Below are 14,260 nucleotides of genomic sequence, written 5' to 3'. Positions count from 1 at the left end.
GCCTTAACGATCGCCCGAGGGGTTCCCCGGGTCTTGACCCCGTTTACCCTCTACCTAATTGGGAAGGAGCATGCCGACCCGCCGTTGTATTTATACGGGACGGGCGGATGGCGGGCGGGACCGGTTGGTCGGCTCTTTGTATACACCGTGTAGCTATGTAGTACATACACCCTAATAGTGCAGTGTTATAACAGTTCATATACATAATAATCTCATGCAATGAGCAGGTGGCGTTGTATACAATCCAGTGGGGCGGGACACCAAGAGGGGGGCAGGAATTGTAATATTTCAGTAGGGGGCGGCGGGGTAGTCAGAGTTGAGCTAACAGTACAATTGAGTATGGAACCCAAGACTGAAACCGAGGTCTAATTTTTCGGGCCCCATCTTCCCCCCGCCTAAAATAATAATAATAATAATAATAATAATAATAATAATAATAATAATAATAATAATAATAATAATCCGTGAGGAGAGGCAAATTGTAGGGGTTAGCCCCAAGGCTTGATTAGACTGCGGACGCCCCTGATGGTGGGTGTCAGATTGTATAATTTGTTCCACAATGGCCTGTATTGAGATTAGGAGTCCAATCTGCATATACTTTTATGAAGAAGGTGGGTTTTTGAGTCAGCTATGTGTGATACATTCCTAGGGTGTATCATGCCCATGATTAATTCACCGGGTATGGAGTTGATATTCAAAGGTGACTTGGAAAAGTTCATACTGGATAAATATTCACGCAACTTATTGCAGTCGGAAAAATTAATGTTCATGACATTCCTACAGGGACTTTGTAGCTGTGGAATACTGTGGATACTATTGGGAGGCCATAAAGCAGTCCAGCTACATTTTTGACATTTATAACATATTTCTGTCTCTTTGTATAACATTTGACCGATTCATATCTAGGACATCAGCGTTGTTCAATGAACCGATTACCGGACAAAAGATCTTACAAAAGTGACCCACAGGAAAAATGAAGAAAAAAATCTCAAAGTAATTAATTTCTCCGAGAAATTTACATTTCCTTTGAAGGAAAAGGCCTTTCCGAGGCTCTCTCCTTTGAAAAATAATACGCGAACATGCCATCCTTAGTTGAAAAAAAAGAGGGGACAAGGTGGATATTGAAAAACAGTGTACAGGGTGTCCTTTCAATATTGACTTGGGGACAGTGCGGCATAATAACACGTCGATTTAGAATAGAATATACCCTGTTTAATATACTGCCGAAATGAGACTGAAAAGTCCCTTTACTCTCGCGGTCTAAACAAGGTCTTACCTATTGGGTACCAGAATAAATTTAGCAAAAAAGATGAAAATTTAGAGGCCAAAAATTCATGGCCATGGGACTGAAGACTGAACCCCGTCATCGTCACTAAAATTTTGAAAACGATTTATTATTCTCTCCCTTTTTTCAGGGAAACCCCACACCCTGTATAAACCTAAGATCCGTCTTGTATAAATTTGGGACGGATTCTGGACGGATCAAAAAAAAAAAAAAAAAAAAGAAAGAAAGAAAAGAAAAGAAATCATTAGGTACCTATGTCTTAACAATATTTCCATTTCAAACAGAGATATTTACCTATCTAGATTTTCATTGAAAGTAGGGTCAATTAGAAAACACAAAACGGTAGACGGTATCTTTAAGTTAACAACATGAGCTTTAAGGTGTTACCAAAAAAACGAGCTATAGGTAAGTGGATAAATTTATTTTGAAAATATTCCGAAAAGACTGTCTCAGTAGATAAATGGAAATGCGAACTGTTCCCAAATTTTTGCTCTCCAGTGTAAGTTGAAGAAGTATCTATGAGAAATAACATTGAGAACGGGTAATTATATTCTAGGATCTGAAAATTTTGGGGGAAAAAAAAAAAAAAAAAAAAAAAAAAAAAAACAAACAAACAAAAAAAAACATTAGGTATTATGTATTAACAATAATTCCATTTCAAACAGAGATATTTAAACCATTCTAGATTTTCATTGAAAGTAGGGTCAATTAGAAAACACAAAACGGTAGACGGTATCTTTAAGTTACCAACACGAGCTTTAAGGTGTTACCAAAAAAACGAGTTATAGGTATGTGGACAAATTTATTTTGAAAATATTCCGAAAAGACTGTCTCAGTAGATAAATAGAAATGCAAACTGTTCCCAAACTTTTGATCTCCAGTGTAAGTTGAAGAAGTATCTATGAGAAATAAGAACATTGAGAACGGTTAAATTATTCTAGGATCTGAGGACTTACTATCCTTCACACCAAAAGCAAGAACAATTAAAACATTATCTAGTAAAAAGTGATACTTGAGTCCTTAAGGTCAGTAAACTGTAGAACTCCACTCAGAATCCACGCAGAAAAAGGGCTAATAGGAGGTCCTGGTAGTCCAATAGGACCCAAAATCTAAAAGATCCTTTATAAATTTTGTACACGTTTGCCAAATTTCATCAAAATCGGAAATATTTATGTTGCAAACATTTTTGACATCAAGTGAACTCATAATGACAGACATTTTAACCTCATAATTTCCGGATAGTTACATGAATGAGTCTATGTTACTCCATAGTCTAAGTAGACATTCTAGGTTGAAATCGAAGAAAGCCTACATGTACAGTTTTCCCATTACCTAAGCTCTACTTTATATATGTATACCTAGGTACATGATCAACTTCCCAGATTTAAATTTCAGAGTTCACACAGCCAAAGAAAGTCGTCATACAATGACGTTAAACCCCTCAAAAAGGAAAATAATAATAATAAAAAAAAACAGTCAAGTTTTCAGTCTCAGAAATAGAGAAGGCCTGGGGAAGATTATGTTTGTAGTTGTTTTGGACCTTGTAAGATTTCCGTCGTTGGAGCAGGAATAATGAGTAACTGGATTAGAGGGGAGGTTTCTTATTCGTGGGATTTTGCTGGCAGTGATGAAGCCACGTGTGGGTACCTACACTACCTACTTATCTTGAAATGAACTAAATTCGAATAGAAATCACGAATTATTTGTGGTGAACCTGAAAGTCTCTTGTGACATTGTAGTTTAGACATCACCTATACAGTAGTCCATAGGCATTATGCCTCTAGGTCGATACTGATTCTAAACTATGTATGCATAATTGTATAGTCATATCAATCAGCAGAAATTAGAAATAGAAATTCATACCCCATACCGCCTGAACACGAGGAAAAACGGATTCAAGTTTGCATGACATCTCCTGTGAGTTTTGCAGAAGAAAAACATGGGTTTTGTAAAATTTCAGGCTCCCTTTTGGGTTCAACAGTGCCCCTTTGTAGCTTACCTGACGTACCTACTTCGTAACTTTCCTGAGAGACAGCTTTTTTGAAACTTTTGGTAATGACTTTGATGAATGGGGCAAGACAGGTATTTTGTAAGGCATTGTAAAGAAGTGTAAAACTTTCGTCCCAATATGGACATTAACGTAGGTAAGTTCCGGATATCGATCACAAAGTTAGAAAGAAAAGTTGTGACAAATTTTCCCCGGAAAATTTATTTTCCCTTGAACATTTTTTGCTGCAAAATGTGTTCCAGAAAGAACTTTGATATTAGATAGAGGTAAGTATGATACATTATACGCATAGCTGGCATAACATAAATAGAAGTACCTACACTACCTACTTATCTTGAAATGAACTAAATTCGAATAGAAATCACGAATTATTTGTGGTGAACCTGAAAGTCTCTTGTGAAATTGTAGTTTAGACATCTCCACTAATACTTATCCAGTAGTTTGTAGTTTAGACATCTCCACTAATACCTATCCAGTAGTTTGTAGTTTTGACATCTCCACCAATATCAAGTATTCAAGTAGTAACCTATATACCTGTAGTTTTGACATCTCCACCAATATCAAGTATTCCAGTAGTAACCTATATACTTGTAGTTTTGACATCTCCACCAATATCAAGTATTCCAGTAGTAACCTATATACTTGTAGTTTTGACATCTCCACTAACATTAAACTTGAACAACAGATTAGTAAAGTTAGCCTAAATAGATAAGGTTCGTTTTAGGGATGGGACGTAGCAGAACTGTTTCATTTCTCAAACCCCAGCCGCCAGATTACAAAGTGAATCTCTGATTTACTGGGGCTCTGGAAACGAAAAGAAAAAAAAATGTAAAGTACTCTATTATTGGTTAGGTTTATACTTATACCTATGTATTGTTGCTTACCGTTATTTATGTTTTTTTGGATACTTAATTCCTGACTCTCATCCGACTCGAGTTCGGCCTATTTCGTATTAGGCTTTATCGAAAGAAGGAAAGGAAATAAAGTACGCGCTTTACCAGGGAATTGGGGACCCCTGGTTTCGCCGTTCTCGCCGCGACTGAATAACAGATGGGAAGCAATAGAAAGCTTCTCTCCCCCAACACATGAGCGCAAAGGTCATGACCCGGCCCCCAAGCGTTCCCAAAGCCACCCACTCAGCCGAGTTTTATTGGTCGGGGGGCGGCCCCTTAACCCTGCTGCATTCTGACATTGATAGAAACCAGGGAACTGGGGACCCCTGGTTTCGCCGTTCTCGCCGCGACTGAATAACAGATGGGAAGCAATAGAAAGCTTCTCTCCCCCAACACATGAGCGCAAAGGTCATGACCCGGCCCCCAAGCGTTCCCAAAGCCACCCACTCAGCCGAGTTTTATTGGTCGGGGGGCGGCCCCTTAACCCTGCTGCATTCTGACATTGATAGAACATCATTCTTATTCTTACATAATTGCTTACTCGCGTCAGTAGCGCAGTAGGTACTTTGTTTAGAAAATTTCTCGGGCCATCCAAAGGGCCAATTTGCTCGAGATGTTAGGCTCAATCCCCGAATTCGCTCAATGAGCGAAAAAACCGCCCACTCCGTGGAGTGAAAAATGCAGACTGCTTATTGGGCAGTGCTCAATCCCCGAAATTCGGCAATTGAGCAACTGTAAATAGCTCAGTCCGCGGACTGGATTTATGAAAAAGCTCAATCGCGGAAATCGGCCATTGAGCATCATGAGAAAGAAGAATAAACTTCTCAATAAGCGGAGATTAAAATCGAGGACTCTTTCAATGAAACATCATGAATGCAATTACAGAATCTGTCCATCTGCTGAAGGAATGTGCTCAATCCCCGAAATTCGGCAATTGAGCAACTGTAAATAGCTCAGTCCGCGGACTGGATTTATGAAAAAGCTCAATCGCCGAAATTGGCCATTCAGCATCATGAGAAAGAAGAATAAACTTCTCACTAAGCGGAGATTAAAATCGAGGACTCTTTCGTGCTCAATCCCCGAAATTCGGCAATTGAGCAACTGTAAATAGCTCAGTCCGCGGACTGGATTTATGAAAAAGCTCAATCGCCGAAATCGGCCATTGAGCATCATGAGAAAGAAGAATAAACTTCTCACTAAGCGGAGATTAAAATCGAGGACTCTTTGAATGAAACATCATGAATGCTATTACAGAAACGGTTCATCTGCTGAAGGAATCTCCCAGATGCCCAAAATAGACCCACTCGCGGACAAGGAACGAGTCAATCACACTGATTTGTAGTTTATCTATAGGCCAGGACATTCCTGACGTTGTCTGAGAAGAAACAAAATGGGAAATTGCCAAAAATTTCAGGTGACGCAAAGCTGTTGAAAATTATTGCCAAAATTGGCATCAATTGACAACAATTTATTGACAAGTACATTGTGGCTCTGAATGGAACAAGTCTGGGACTAGAAACGAAATAACTGAAAACGAACTGAACTAACTCAAGAACATCAGCTTAATATTCAAATTTGATTTTTATATAAAAATGTCAACCTATAAAATGGTAAAATAGAAAATTATGTACTTGAGACTTTGATTATACTGGAAAGGGATAAGTAAAGCTAGATATTCGTATTTCAGCAAGATAAACAAAGAACCCGTAAGAAATGATAAAATTTGTTTGAACTTGATTTTACAATTACCTAGGTATTTATTTATTTATTTAGACACTTTATTGATTATATATTCAATGTACACAAATAGGTACAAGAAATTAAAAACATCTTCTGTCGCAGATTGGGTTCGAACCACAGTATTCTCGTTTATGACTCTAATTCGTAAACAAGAATACTACTGCATGAAACTACAATGAGCTACAGGGAAATTGCCAAAAATTTCAGGTGACGCAAAGCTGTTGAAAATTATTGCCAAAATTGGCATCAATTGACAACAATTTATTGACAAGTGCATTGTGGCTCTGAATGGAACAAGTCTGGGACTGGAAACGAAGTAACTGAAAACGAACTGAACTAACTCAAGAACATCAGCTTAGTACCTATTCAAATTTGATTTTTTTTATATATAAATGTCAACCTATAAAATGGTAAAATAGAAAATTATGTACTTGAGACTTTGATTAGACTGAAAAGAGTGAAAAGGGATAAGTACAAGGGATAAGTAGATAGGTACAAGAAATTAAAAACATCTTCTGTCGCAGATTGGGTTCGAACCACAGTATTCTCGTTTATGACTCCAATTCGTAAACAAGAATACTACTGCATGAAACTACAATGAGCTACAATGTCACTAAAATGGGCTACAATGTAAATTTGTAGAGCTCCCCATTTCGAATCCCATTACAGAGGAAGCAAACACTTAATGTGCTACCCTGATAAAATAAATAACCACACATAGCAACATTTTGCACTGATAACATTTTTGGCACAATTATTTCTCCTCTCTCTCTCTCTCTCTCTCTCTCTCTCTCTCTCTCTCTATCTATCTCTCTCTCTGGATGGAGAGAAGCGACAAATTGTAACATTAGTCAGTCGAGAATAGGAGTGGTTCTCAGCGCCTTGCAACTTGGAGTCTCTCTATGTGGAAAATCTGACATCTCCACCAACGATTTGATAGTTCAAGAACTTGGTACATTTGACACATCCATCCAATAAATCATTGGTAGTTTGAGAATCGGTAGGAACATGTGACATCTCCACTGACGAATTTGGTAGATTTGATATCTCCACCAACGATTTGTTAGTTCGCGAACTTGGTAAATTTGACATCTCCACCAACAAATGGGTAATTCATACTTTTGGTACGTTTGACATCTCCACCAATCATTTACATTAAATAGGATCTATTCCATCGTCTTTCCATAGGAAATTTCTATTATTCCTAGTCCAGTATTATTCCTAGTCCGGGACCTAGGGTAGCTGTTAATTATATGGTTATCTAGATGTTACCACAGTCCATTGACCTATTTTCAATTCCAGTTGCCCGTGACGTGGCGGAAATTTCGAAGCGGCAACTGAATGTGAGATTTTTTTTCATCACAATTTTCGCGTTCTTAGGGACTGGGCCTCTCCAGTCCATCCGCTCGCAACCATTATTATTCCGCATAACGCCCTCGCGGTGTGCCGAGTAGGGGGTTTATGTCCGGGGCCCCCAACTTCGGGCGCCGGCTCCGGGTTCTTTGGTTCGCCCGGCGGTCATCACCATTCTAACCCGTCCGGTACGGCTGATGGACTAGATCTGGGCTTCTCGCGAGGAATGACGCTGGTCGCCCAGCCCTGGCGTGAGCCCGTCCTAGGGCATCACTTGACGCCGTCCGTGCCTGAGGATTCACTATCCCTCGTACCGTCCAGTGTAGGGTCGGGACTACGGGAGCTGCAGCAGAGTACAACCCCCGGGACGAATAGCACGCAGTCAGGAGGCTCGCAAAATAACGATAAGAACCAGAATATCGAATGTGTCGTGTGTGGTGACAAGAGTAGCGGCAAACATTATGGCCAGTTCACCTGTGAAGGTAATGCAATTCGTCTGGTGAAACAGGGAAGGAATTTAATGTGTTAAGCATATTTAAATACTTGTCACAAATATCGTTCTCCCATTATTACACCTAGATAAATTTTATGACTTGACTTGGACTCGAACCGCCAACCTCCAGATCCAAAGTCCAACGCGTTAACAACTGCACCACTGAGGTTGGTTGGTGAACCCGGGAACCAACACATTGATGAAAAATGTTGCCCAGCAATGTTTGGTTACTTCGCAAGCTAAGACAACAAAAGATACTAAAAGATAAAATGTATCAAATGGATTGAATGCGCCTGACTGGTTAACCCAAAAGGAAAACCTGAAAATTCACAAATTTTACGTTTCCATGCATTTTGGATGTTGAACCATTTTCAAGATATTTTGGGCTCATTTCATCAATATTCAAAGGTTTGGTTTTAAAAATGTGCTTAAAATACAAAGAAAAATAAACCAAAGCTGTAGATACTTAAAACCAAGTCAGGTGTATTAAATCTTTATTGAAACAAGTTTTAGGTATTGTGTCTTGGAAATTTTGCATATGATTTGCAAAAGCAATAGCTAATAATAATGAAAAAAAAAAAAAATCACTAGTGTTTTTAAATGGTCAAGTAGAAAAATATCTTCAAGTGCAACATAAAATAATGCAATCATCCTTTCTCGGATCATCAATTTTATGATGATAAACTAGCCCAACGCATCAGAAATTGACTTGAATCAACTTTGCCAAAATCAACTAATCAACAAGATGACCAGAATTGATCATCTCAAACCAGTAACAGACCAAAACAGGTGCATTAAAAAACCAAAAGAGCAGTAGAAATTTAAGATTGCGTTTCATACTAAATTTCTCTAATATTTTTATCTATTAAGGATAAATTTTAAATTCTAATTTCTGGGAAATTATAAATCCGGAAACCAATCATCTAATCTGTAGAGGTCCTCTACTAAGTACAGGAGCAAACCATAAAATATTAAAATAAAAATCTTATGTATTAAATTAATTCCTAGACAACATCCTTGTTGTAGGTAGGTTTATTACAAATAGGGAATTTTGTTTATATAATGGGTTAGATCCCGTAAATTAGGTAAATAAATAAATAAATAAATAAATCTCCACCAACGATTTGTTAGTTCGCGAACTTGGTAAATTTGACATCTCCACCAACGATTTGTTAGTTCGCGAACTTGGTAAATTTGACATCTCCACCAACGATTTTTTAGTTTGCGAACTTGGTAAATTTAACATCTCCACCAACAAATAGGTAATTCATACTTTTGGTACGTTTGACATCTCCACCAACAAATGAAATGGGTGATTCACGAATTTGGTAAATTTGACATCTCCACCAATCATTTACATTAAATAGGATCTATTTACATTAAATTAAATAGGATCTATTTACATTAAATTAAATAGGATCTATTTACATTAAATAGGATCTATTCCATCGTCTTTCCATAGGAAATTCCTATTATTCCTAGTCCAGTATTTAGGGTTCTTGCTCTTGCACTTACAGTTAAAGACTTAAACCCATAAAATACATGAGATCTTGTTTAGACGGCTGGGTTAAAGGGACTTTTTAGTCTCATTCGAGCAGGATAAATAAGGTCTCACGTATTTTATGTGTTTATTCTATTCTATTGTTTTGTGTTTAATCACTCTTCATAGTCATAATCAACATTATTCCACTGAGGATTGTGAGTACTGAGGTAAGTACCGCCCTGATTTGTCAAAAGTTTAAGCACCGCTGGGTTGTTGGGTGTTACATATAGCAGTAGAAATTTAAGATTGCGTTTCATACTAAATTTCTCTAATATTTTTATCTATTAAGGATAAATTTTAAATTCTAATTTCTGGGTTAAATTTTGGAAATTATAAATCTGGAAACCAATCACCTAATCTGTAGAGGTCCTCTACTACAGGAGCAAACCATGAAATATTAAAATAAAAATCTCATGTATCTATTAAATTAATTCAAAGACAACATCCCTGTTAAAAATGTTTTATCCATTTTCCATTTTACCTTCAGTTGAGATAAAAGTTTATCATATTCAAATTCAAGTCCATGCATAACATGTTAATAAATTTTCCAGGCATTTAATGGAGTCTTCGGCCTTGATACTAGCACTCCTGGGGGGTCGGCAATAGAAAATACCTTTTCAATGTAAAATAAAAACTCTAGGGATCGAATTAAGTCTAGGTAAGATTCATGCTACTAAATGGAGTCTTCGGCCTTGATACTAGCACTCCTGGGGGGTCGGCAATAGAAAATACCTTTTCAATGTAAAATAAAAACTCTAGGGATCGGAGTAAGTCTAGGTAAGATTCATGCTACTATAAACAAAAAGCCGCAGCCGACGGAAAACTCAATTAACACCTTTGAAAGTCTCCCTTGTCGGCATGCCGTCAAAGGCGCAAACACATCTGCCGAAACAAAAGAATCAAAAGACACCGGAGAAAATAAAGTAGGACCTGTTTATATGTTTATGTTTTTTTCAGACCACAATCCCAAGGATCATAAAAGGGCAGTTAAAAAGAAAACCCTATTAAAACAAAAGCATACATGGAGTTGATGCATTTGACAATAAAATGACAACAAAAAAAGAAGAAATCAGGCTCTAAATGAGTGTCTGGGTGTATTATGAAAAGGATACGTCTCATTGTCTGTGAAGAGCTCCAGACAAAATAAACAACACAAAACAGATTTTTTTATTGCTCCCAAGAAAAATAAAGGTAAATAACACCTCTGGGTACATCCTTGTCGGCATGCCGTCAAAGGCGCAAACACATCTGCCGAAACAAAAGAATCAAAAGACACCGGAGAAAATAAAGTAGGACCTGTTCGTATGTTTATGTTTTTTTCAGACCACAATCCCAAGGATCATAAAAGGGCAGTTAAAAAAGAAAACCCTATTAAAACAAAAGCATACATGGAGTTGATGCATTTGACAATAAAATGAGAGGAACAAAAAAAGAAGAAATCAGGCTCTAAATGAGTGTCTGGGTGTATTATGAAAAGGATACGTCTCATTGTCTGTGAAGAGCTCCAGACAAAATAAACAACACAAAACAGATTTTTTTTATTGCTCCCAAGAAAAATAAAGGTAAATAACACCTCTGGGCTCATAAAAAAAGAGAACATTTTTGAAGCAACCTCAGAGGGTGAAAAGATGGTAAGCAATATATCAGAATATTCAAGATGAAGTGAATAAGAAAACCAAAACATTTCTTATTCGGATCATTTCTCATTCTAACGACGTTTGACAGACTTGACCGAAATCCTGTGAAGTTATTAGGAACATTTTTGAAGCAACCTCAGAGGGTGAAAAGATGGTAAGCAATATATCAGAATATTCAAGATGAAGTGAATAAGAAAACCAAAACAATTCTTATTCGGATCATTTCTCATTCTAACGACGTTTGACAGACTTGACCGAAATCCTGTGAAGTTATTAGTTGAATGCATGCACCAAGTCTTCAAAGATCACTGAAGGTAAACAAATTTACGCGTGGTTGGTATACAGATGGGTAGCCATCGTATGGGAACCGCGTTCCCACACAAATGGTGCATTGGGCAAAGAGGTGAAATTTTAGTTATTAGGGGAACAGTGGGACTAGTTACCTCTCTAAAGGGCGCTAGCAGAGACAGATTTGGGTAAAATTAGATATGAGAAGTTTTAAAAGCCCATTATTTAACTAAAAGTCTCCTAAAATTAGCAAAAATAACAGCTTAACAAATACAAAACAATTGCAACATTTGCAACAAATATACTATGATAATACTTTCACCGAAAATTACTAGACTATTAGAGCGTCACAGAAGAGAGAGGCTGTAAGGAATTGCCACTGTGGTACTGAAGGATCTTTAATTCGGCAACAAAACGACAATGCTAGTTTTAAACAAAGTATTTCAGCAGCGATACCAACATGAATAACAGCAGAACAGTATTTGTATAAAGTAATTGACGTCACAGACATATGGGGACAGAGGTGAAAATGTTTGCAAGGGGCCTTAGGCACATTTTGAATTCGAGAAATCTATTCCACCACGTACCTTCCTATACGTAAGCGAATTCCTCAAAACTATTACACATGCTACTGGGACAGAGGTGAAAATGTTTGCAAGGGGCCTAGGCACATTTTGAATTCGAGAAATCTATTCCACCACGTACCTTCCTATACGTAAGCAAATACCTCAAAACTATTACATATGCTACCAGTGCATTCCTCAATGAAACTGATGCTTACAATGAAAAGGTCACTCCAATGTACGTGCAGCTGCCTTCATGTCAGAGCAAAAGTCTAAGGCCAGCCACTCACTATTGGGCAGACCTGACAGGTACACCTGATCAGGAGAACCTGTCAAGTCTACCTGATATAGTATTGGTCTGGCCTAAGGCCGTCCACTCAACTCTTCGACTGTCAAACAGATCTTTTCAGACCACCGGAAAACCTTTCCTAAATCAGTATTCAGACCATCTATAATAAAGGTGTGTCCAAACGTGGTCGGCCGGCCGTCGATCGACGAGGGGAATCTATGTTGTCGAGGCAGTGTGGATGGTTCAGTCGACATCGATCGATGGCCGGTCGACTATGTGCGGACACACCTTAAGAGACCGAGAAGTCGGAAGCTTTTTCCGCCACTCGTCTTTCGGCAGTCTGACAGACCTATATCTGTCTGACAGTTGGCGCGTAAGTGGTCGCCTTAACATACTTGAACAGTAAAATTATCTGGTGCTCTACAATACATTGTAAGAGTAGATATGAGAAGTTTTAAAAGCCCATTATTTAACTAAAAGTCTCCTAAAATTAGCAAAAATAACAGCTTAACAAATACAAAACAATTACAACATTTGCAACAAATATACTAAGATAATACTTTCACCGAAAATTACGGCTAGAGCAAAAGCTCGGAGAGCCAACGGCGATAGTGAGCTGAATGCATGCACCAAGTCTTCAAAGATCACTGAAGGTAAACAAATGTACGCGTGGTTGGTATACAGATCGGTAGCTATCTTATGGGAACCGCGTTCCCACACAAATGGTGCATTGGGCAAAGAGGTGAACTTTCCTCAAATAAACCAAGAAATTTAAACTAAACTGTTAGAGCGTCACAGAAGAGAGAGGCTGTAAGGAATTGCCGCTGTGGTACTCAAGGATCTTTAATTCGGCAACATAACGACAATGCTAGTTTTAAACAAAGTATTTCAGCAGCGATACCAACATGAATAACAGCAGAACAGTAGGTATTTGTATAAATTATTTGACGTCACAGACATATCGGGACAGAGGTGAAAATGTTTGCAAGGGGCCTAGGCACATTTTGAATTCGAGAAATCTATTCCACCACGTACCTTCCTATACGTAAGCAAATACCTCAAAACTATTACATATGCTACCAGTGCATTCCTCAATGAAACTGATGCTTACAATGAAAAGGTCACTCCAATGTACGTGCAGCTGCCTTCATGTCAGAGCAAAAGTCTAAGGCCAGCCACTCACTATTAGGCAGACCTGACAGGTACACCTGATCAGGAGAACCTGTCAAGTCTACCTGATATAGTATTGGTCTGGCCTAAGGCCGTCCACTCAACTCTTCGACTGTCAAACAGATCTTTTCAGACCACCGGAAAACCTTTCCTAAATCAGTATTCAGACCATCTATAATAAAGGTGTGTCCAAACGTGGTCGGCCGGCCGTCGATCGACGAGGGGAATCTATGTTGTCGAGGCAGTGTGGACGGTTCAGTCGACATCGATCGATGGCCGGTCGACTACATGGGGACACACCTTAAGAGACCTAGAAGTCGGAAACTATGGCGGTCTGACAGACCTGGATCTGTCTGACAGTTGGAGCGTAAGTGGTCGCCTTAACATACTTGAACAGTAAAATTATCTGGTGCTCTATACAGTACATTGTATTAAGAATAGTTATAAACAATCATTGCACCATAGGCATTATGCCTCTAGGTCGATACTGATTCTAAACTATGTATGCATAATTGTATAGTCATATCAATCAGCAGAAATTAGAAATGGAAATTCATACCCCATACCGCATAAACGCGAGGAAAAACGGATTCAAGTTTGCATGACATCTCCTGTGAGTTTTGCAGAAGAAAAACATGGGTTTTGTAAAATTTCAGGCTCCCTTTTGGGTTCAACAGTGCCCCTTTGTAGCTTACCTGACGTACCTACTTCGTAACTTTCCTGAGAGACAGCTTTTTTGAAACTTTTGGTAATGACTTTGATGAATGGGGCAAGACAGGTATTTTGTAAGGCATTGTAAAGAAGTGTAAAATTTTCGTCCCAATATGGACATTAACGTAGGTAAGTTCCGGATATCGATCACAAAGTTAGAAAGAAAAGTTGTGACAAATTTTCCCCGGAAAATTTATTTTCCCTTGAACATTTTTTGCTGCAAAATGTGTTCCAGAAAGAACTTTGATATTAGATAGAGGTAAGTATGATACATTATACGCATAGCT

At 38.3% G+C, this 14,260-nt stretch overlaps 1 pseudogene; it reads left to right on the top strand.

Annotated features, from left to right (window-relative positions):
* Positions 1–7,296: 7,296 nt before the first annotated feature.
* The window catches only part of LOC103508884, a 29,232-nt pseudogene continuing 22,268 nt past the window's right edge, over positions 7,297–14,260 (top strand).

Source organism: Diaphorina citri, unplaced genomic scaffold (assembly GCF_000475195.1).
Source record: "Diaphorina citri unplaced genomic scaffold, Diaci psyllid genome assembly version 1.1 scaffold444, whole genome shotgun sequence".
Lineage (NCBI taxonomy): Eukaryota > Metazoa > Arthropoda > Insecta > Hemiptera > Psyllidae > Diaphorina > Diaphorina citri.
Note: the sequence above shows the minus strand (reverse complement) of the source record. Positions and strands in the feature narration are given on the sequence as shown.